The sequence below is a fragment of the Myodes glareolus genome, chromosome 27 (assembly GCF_982192425.1).
Source record: "Myodes glareolus chromosome 27, mMyoGla1.1, whole genome shotgun sequence".
In the NCBI taxonomy this organism is placed as follows: Eukaryota; Metazoa; Chordata; class Mammalia; order Rodentia; family Cricetidae; genus Myodes; species Myodes glareolus.
The window spans coordinates 8895493-8903783 of NC_142052.1; the positions used below are offsets into that span (position 1 = coordinate 8895493).

General features: G+C 38.4%; 1 pseudogene; it reads right to left on the reverse strand.

Annotated features, from left to right (window-relative positions):
• Nucleotides 1-4689: 4689 nt before the first annotated feature.
• LOC125399985 (elongation factor 1-alpha 1 pseudogene) lies at nt 4690-6011 on the reverse strand (annotated as a pseudogene).
• Between the last annotated feature and the right edge of the window lie 2280 nt (nt 6012-8291).

Below are 8291 nucleotides of genomic sequence, written 5' to 3' on the forward strand. Positions count from 1 at the left end.
CAGCTAGGACTGTTACACAGAGAAACTCTGCCTCAAAAAAACAAAATAATAATAATGATAATAATAATAATATAATTAAAAATGGGGTACAAATCAAAGCTGAGAATTTTCAATAAAGGAATCATAAGAGACTAAGAAGTACTTAAAGAAATGTTCAATATTCTTAGCCATTTGAGAAATGCAAATCAAAATTACTTGGAGATTCCATCTTACACCTGTGAAAAAGACTAAAATTTTTATCATCTCATGATGATGAGGATGTGGAACAGAGGGGACAATCCTCCATTGCTGATGGGCATGTGTATTTATACAGCCACTATGTAAATAAATATGGTAGTTCTTCAGAAAATTCAGAATCTATGTACCTCAAGGCCAGCGATACCACTTTAGGCATATACCCAAAGGATGCTCCATCCTACTACAGGAGCACTTGCTCAAGTTTGTTCTTTATTCATAATAGTAAGGAATTGGAAACAACCTAGATTTGCCTCAAAGAGAATGAATGGATAAAGAAAATATGTTACTTATACCAAATGGCTTGTTATTAAGAAAACAATAGCATCAAAAAGTGTGCAGACAAATGGATGCAAATCAAATGGAGAGTCATCCTGAGTGAGGTAGCACAGACCCTGAAAAACGAGCATGGCAAGGACTCATTTAGAAGTGAGTATTAGCTATAAATTAAAGTATAATCACACTACAATCCACAAACCCAGAGAAGCTAAGTCACAAGGAAGTCTCCAGGATCTCCCTGGTAAGAACAAATAGAATAGATTTTGAGGGTGGAATGGGGACAAGAAGTAATGGGAAACAGTAGAGATCAGGAGGAAATGGGATGGTTGGAGGGAGAGACAACTGGAATTGGGGGCTTTTGAAGGAAGGGATAGTAACCTAGTGCAGAGGATCTCTATTAAAATGAATCTGGAATCTACTAAAGTGCTTTAGTGAAGTCACCTACTAATTGAGGATGCAGAGACTGAACTGGTCATCTTTTCTAACCATGCAATATTTCCAGCACTGGGACTGGGACATCAATCTAGCTTCAAAATATTTGACCTAATCTGCAGTCTGTCCTGCCTGCAAGATGGGGTGGGGCCATTGTAGAAAAGAACTTATGGGAGAGACCAACCAATGACTGGCCCTACTTGAGGCCCACACAAAGAAAGGGAGGCCATGCCTAACACTACTTGGATGGCCAGAAACCAGAGGCAGGGCAGCTGACTGAGAGACCCAGGATAACCAAATATGACTAGTATAAAAAAACTGACAATGAGATGATTCCTAGTTATATTTTGCTATACTCGTAGATCTGTTCCTAGCACTGTTGTCATCAGAGAGATGTAACCAGCATCTGATGGGAGCCAATGCAGACCCTACAGCCAAATACTAGGTGGACTGAGGTGAACTCCACAGAAGAGGAGAAAGGATTATAGGAGTCTGTCTTAGGGTTTCTGTTTCTGCGAAGAGACACCATTACCATGGCAACGCTTATAAGAAAAAAAATATTTAATTGGGGTGGCTTATATTTGCATAGGTTTAGTGATTATCATCATTGTGAGATATGGTAGAGGGCAGGCAGACATGGTACTAGAGAAGCAGTCAAAGGTCCTGCATCTTGACTCACAGGCAACATAAAGTGATTTGAGACACTGGGTATGCATTGAGCATTTATAGGACCTCAAAGCCCACCTCTACAGTGACACACTTCTTCCAACAAGGCCGCACCCCCCAACAGTGTTACTCCCTGTGGGGGGTATTGTCTTTCAAACCAACAAAGAGCCAGAGAAGTCAAGGATATCCTGAGAACATGGCTTACAGAATCACCTAAGCGGGGCTCATAGGGGGGTCACAGAAATAGAAGCAGTGCTCAGGGAGCCTGCGTAGGTCTGAGCTAGGTTCTCTGCATATACAGTATGATTGTATAGCTTGGTGTTCTTTTAGAACTCCCAGCAGTGTGAGCAGAGGTTGTCTCTGACTCTTTTGCCTGAGCATGGGACCCCCTTTTTCCCACTGGGTTTTCTTGCTCAGTCTTAATATGAGCGTTTTTGCCTAGTCTTATTGTAACTTGTTAGGCCATGTCAGGTTGGTATCCCTAGGAGGCCTGCTTTTCTTTCTGAAAGAAAGGAAGAGTAGATCTGAGGGAGAAGGGACAGGAGTCATTGGGCTGGGAGGGGTGTGGGGAGGGAAGGATGCAGTATGGATGGATGTAAGGCATAAGAGGAGAATTTAAAAAAAATGAGTTTGGGATATATGAGGAGTGATGGTTGTTTATATTTGTTTAGTTTTCGTACATTATTCACATTCACCTCATATTTTCACTGAATTTAAATTCAAAGAAAAACTAAATACCTTTGGAACTTATTAATTTCTTCCTGATATTTAAAAAGCAGTGTTTCAATAGAGCAAAACTGGCATGAAAACTGGTCTTCCCATTTAATTCAGAGCCAATACAGATAACTCGTTTTGTGACCCGAATTGTTGGTTAGCAAGCTGGTGAGTCTAGTGTACGGTTCATGTTGAATGAATGAAGTCTACTTGGTAAGCATGGTTATTCTCATACACAAGTGATAACCTAGAGCTAATTCTTCAAAACTGGAAATAATACATTTTTGTGAGAAATAGTACTGTTGCTAGAGGACATTTTATTTTAAAATATAGCCAACACAAGGAATTTAGCCAAGCTAAATGTTAGATTGAAAACAATAAGTTTTGTTTCTAAAGGAGTATTGTGATCTATCATTATCATTTTAAATGTCTTCTTACATGTGATATTATAACTTATTTTCCTAATTTAAATTATTTTCATAATTTAAATCATTCAATGCCACCTATGAATGTGCTGTCAGAAGCAGCAGGTGTGCCCATTATTTAACTTACATTGGTTTGCAATTTTGCACTGTTATACTACCAAATGATTTAATATCATTAAATTTTAAATGAATTTCTAAAAGCAGAAATCCTAATTAAGGACTCAAAGCATGGAACAGATACCCATTCAGAGTGAATCTCATCTAGAATTAATGGAAAAGCAGGAAAATTGGTCACCAAGAGGATTGTAACTTATTTAAAGATTTGTAAAATCGTATAATTACCTCATTTTCAATATATATTTTCAACTCTGTAAAAAGAGATTTATAATAAAGGAAAGTCCAACACTTTTCTAAAACATTTTTGGCTTCTACTCTTAAACTCACCTTTTACCACATTTGGGGACATTCTTTAAATTAATAGACTCTATAAAATTAAAATTAATATTTAAAAATAAGAAAATAAGTGCCTTTCTATTATATGTGGTATATGCCAATTTTAAGGACAACTCTAACACAGGAAAATAATAATTAAATTAGTCATTGTTCAACAATATAGTATATCCTGTGAGTCAAAATTAGTTAAATGGGTAAGTTGAAGAGAGTTTATAGGGTAGGGCATGGTGGTAACGTGGAACCTTGTCAACCACCCATACCAGTTCACATATTCAATTTAGGGAAAGTAATTCTTCTTTAACATTTGAAGTCCTACAGTCATGCCACAGGTGTGCCAGCATCACACCATGTCTTTTGGTGGTGTAAAATATTAAATTATCTAGCTCACACCCAGAGGGACACTATATTTATTGATTATTATCATTTCTGCATAATGATTTTACAAAAGAACATATCTATGCAACTCATACTGAGCTGTTATAAAAACCAAAAGAGATGTGATTTAACAGTGAAGATTGAGTTGGGGAAATTGGATTTGTCCTTTGGGTTAGTTGAACATCAAAGATGCATGAGTATAATCCATGAGTATTATTTAGTCCTGTTGACAATACAAAATCTAGGCATCTCAGTTTGTCAGGTAGAATGTTCCATTTCAAATCAATGACAAGATCTTTGTTACACTTGTTACACTTGTTTTAAGTTGTATGTCAGTCATTGGTCACTGGTGTGTGATTTCCTACACTAGTTGTGAGCTAAAGAAGTCTCATGTGAGGGGACTAAAGATCCCAGTCTATCTAGAAACAAACAGATTCCAGACAGAAACTTTAGACTGGTGAGAAAGGGTGAGCAACTATGCCCCGTGAACAAAGTGTTGGCGCCACAGTTAACAGCTCAACAATCAGATACTGACTGTAGGCTCTAAACAAGACGGTAGGCTAGAACTCAGAGAATACAGTACATGTTTCTACTTTATGTCCTCATTTCCCAGTATCAGGAAAATTATAAACTAACTCATTTTCTTTGCTGTTGTTGTTTATAACAAAGCAAAACTAAACAAAATAGAATCTCACTACCTAGCTCTGGGCAATGCCAAACTTGTGACAATTCTCCTCCTAAGGTTTTGAGTACTAGCGTCACAGATGAGCTACTCCACTTTGCTTGAGGAAAAACAACGCTTAAGACTCTCTATGGGTCATGCACTCTCTTTTTCTTATTAGATTTGTTTTAAAGGCTCTAAAAATTCTGTGACAGATTCTTGGTCAAGTTGTTTCCAGTAAAAAGTCTTGATTTTGAAGCAACTAAAACTGCCACACACAAAAAAATGGTCCACAAACTTTCTACTCTCCTTTCTGAAGGTTTTACAATGCACTGTCATCATTAACCAGGCATTTACTATTAAACTTTAGATGGCCAATTGAGACAAACAGTTCTGAGACACTCTTCCACCACTGACTAAGACCAGGGTGGCAGGTGGTAGAGATGATATTCATTTAGCTTTCTGGTCAGACTTGGTCACTTTGCCAGGTATGGGAGGATTCTTTTCCGCAGCTTTGATGGCATCCACAGTAACTGTCTGTCTCATGTCACGAACAGTAAAATAACCCGATGGACAATAGCCAGAGAAACTCTCAACACACACGGGCTTGCCAGGGACTCTATCAGCAATGGCTGCATCATCAGATTTCAAGATTTAGGGCTATCTTCCAGCTTCTTACCAGAATAATGATCAATCTTTCCTTTAAACTCACCAAACTGGCATGCTATGTGAGTTGTGACAGACTACTACAGGAGAATAGCTGGTACTAATTTGACCTGAATGGTTCAGGATGATCATCCGAGCAATGACGCCAGCTGCTTTCATTAGTGGGCCAATTTTGCCGTCACCAGCAACATTACCATGTCTAACATCGTTGACAGATACATTCTTTACATCAAAGCCCACACCGTGCCCAGGAAGATTGTCCCTCAAAACTTCATGGTGCATTTCAACAGTCTTTACTTCTTTTGTGACATTGACTGAAGCAAAGGAAAAGACTATGCCCGTTTTTAAAACAACAGTCCACACTCAGCCCACAGGAACAGTGCCAATACCCCCAACTTTGTAGACATCCTGGAGGGACAGTTGCAAAGGCTTGCTGGTTGTACAAGTTGGTGGTAGGATACAATCCAAAGCTTGCAATAGTGTGGTCACACTGGCACTGACATCTTTGCTAGTGACTTTCTGTTCCTTGAACTTTAAGCTCTTGGCTCCAGCCTGTTGTCTCCCTTCCAAACACAAATCGGTACAAAGGCTACAGTGTCAGAATTGTAGCTAATTTTCTTAATGTGGGTGTTAACATCCTTAACAATTTCCTTGTTTCTCTTCAGGCTGTAGGGTGGCTCCGTGGAATCCACTTTGTTGATGTCAACACTTTGATGTTTCACACCCAAGGTGTAAGGCAGAAAGAAGGGCATGCTCACAGGTCTGCCCGTTCTTGGAGATACCAGCTTCAAATTCACCAACACCGGTAGCAACAATCAGAACAGCACAGTCAGCCTGAGATGAGCCTGTAATCATGTTTTTGATAAAGTTTCTGTGTCCTGGGGCACTAATAGCTAATAGTAGTCACACAGTATTTGCTGGTCTCAAATTTCTACAGGAAATGCCAATAGTGATTATTACACTCGCATTCAGCTTTCAACTTGTTCAAGACCAAGGCAGAGTTAAAGGAGCACATGAATAACTTCCTTTTCAAACTTTTTGATGGTTTAGTTCTCAATTCCTCCACATCTGTAGAGCAGGTAGCCGGTGGTGGTGAACTTGCCCAATTCTATTGTTCAATGGCGTCAGTGTTGATATGAGTCTTCCTTTCCCATTTTGGCTTTTTATTAGCAGGTGTTTTCACACCTGTGTGATGGGGCAAACTCGTTGCAAAAAAAAAAATCACTCTTTGCCAATCATTTACTATGTGATTATCTTTTATGCTCAAATAATCCTGTGATACTGGTATATTATTATTAACATTCCCATTTTCTAGAAATGTGCAGAAACACAAAGATGAAATCACTCAAGACACAGAGAAAATAGATGAGAGGGAGAACTTTATTCCAAGTGTAGTAGCTACTGAATCTTTGCCTTTAGTCACCTAGCTTTGCTGTTCAAGTGTAAACTAAAATGTCAGTATGGGTCCACATTTGAAAATTGGCCAAGATGTTTAACATTTGCTAGGGGGGAAGAAACCACACTCCTCTGTATTTTTTTTAACGTGCCTTCTCCTTCTTACCGGTTTCCTTTCTCTTATCCCTTTTGACAGTGCCTCCCCCTTGTACCTCCCAATGTTTTGACCTGGGAATGCTGACCGGGCTTCTCCACCACGTGTCCATTTTTTCTCATCGAGTTGTCAAGAAGCAGAAATCAAGGTGCCGCTTCCCCGTGTTCTCGTTGGAAAGTTCTGGGGGAAATCTACTGCCATGGACGTTCAGGTGCTAGCAAAATCCAATGTCTTACCCAGTACAGGGTTGTCCCTTTGGCCTTGCTGGCTGTCAGCAAAGATTTACACAGTCTTCATTGTGCATTCCTCTATATGAAAAGTCAAATCGATGAGATCTTACTTACATAGAATTTTCTCATTCTTTGAATCTCTGATTTTTCTACCTCCATCTCTAGAGCAAAGTTTGTGACTCTCAGTGCTGTCAAATTAGCATTTACTAAATGTCGCTGTCTCAGTGTCAGTGAAACCGTTATGAAAATGACTCAGGCATGGGATCTGATTGCATCCCCAGAAAGTAGGTGAACTGTGTAGATAAAGGAAGGGATGATTGACCTCATCTTAAAATTTTGCTGACCAAAGAGGTGAAATATTAAGACACTCTGACATTAAATATAATTATCTTAGATGACTGTGCATCATTCTTGTTGAATTGTTTACATTTTAACTGAATATTACACCAGTAGAGAAAAGTTAGATGGCTATATGATAAGGTACATGCACACACAAATATACACACACACAAAGAGAGAGAAATACACATTTTTGTGAGTATGTTATGTAAAATACTCCAATAAAAAAGATGAAAAAAATATAAATATGAAATGTTATGAAAGATCTAAATTAATGTGAAATAAACTAAACTCAAAAGCAGTCAGAATTTAAGGAAGGGAGTTGGCAAACTGAATAACGTTTTGGCTGTTTATTAGAAATGCACTGTTGATTTTGGAGAGAGAAACTTTTGTAAGGTTAGCAGGGGTAACAGCATCTTGGAGAGGACCAAGAAGTGACAGGGGAAAGAATCAGGAAGTATTAAGTCATTTTATGAAATGATTAGTGACACAAAGACAGGGATGTATGAGCCAGGTTTTCTTTTGTGACTTATGTAAAACATTAGTGTTAAGATGAAATAAAGAAAAGATTATGAGTTGACAAGAGAAGCCAAAGCCATACGTCAAATGACATATTTTCGTGAAGAAATACTGGCTTAGAAGAAAAAGCATTTGTTTAATCCCATTATCTCATGAATGATGACACCGAGCAAAAGATAAAGGGCAAAAATGACATTTGCATTCTCTTGCTTGACTTTTTTTCCTTTTGTTGTATTTTATCTTCTTAAGCAAAGGGAATTCCTGGCAAACACTCTCCATAAAAATTTGGAATAATAGGTAGATGCTTTCATGACAAAGTGTTTGGGACTGTTCATGGGTGAGACAGAGGGAATGCTTCATCACCTGGAAATGATCTGTGCTAGCATCCCTCTTGTCCGTCTTGCAGACATTCATGTATTAGTCATTCATCCCATCTGAGCAGGAGGTCACCACAATGACACAACAATAACCACTAAGACTTTCAATCCCGTCTCAAAGGAATTTTTCAGGCCAATGAAAGAGAAATATTTTAGAATGCATTCATTCCCACCCTCTTTGGCAAGCACTGAAGTGCCCTGAGAGCAGCACCAAAAATTCCAATACAGAATATGTATTTTAATTTCTTCTTAACAGTGTAAAATTAGCAGGTCATCCAAGACAATATTACATTAAGAGAAGCACTACATCACTACAAAACAACAGAACATGCCAACATTTCTAAGCCTGTAAACAAGCATAGAAGGTATGCT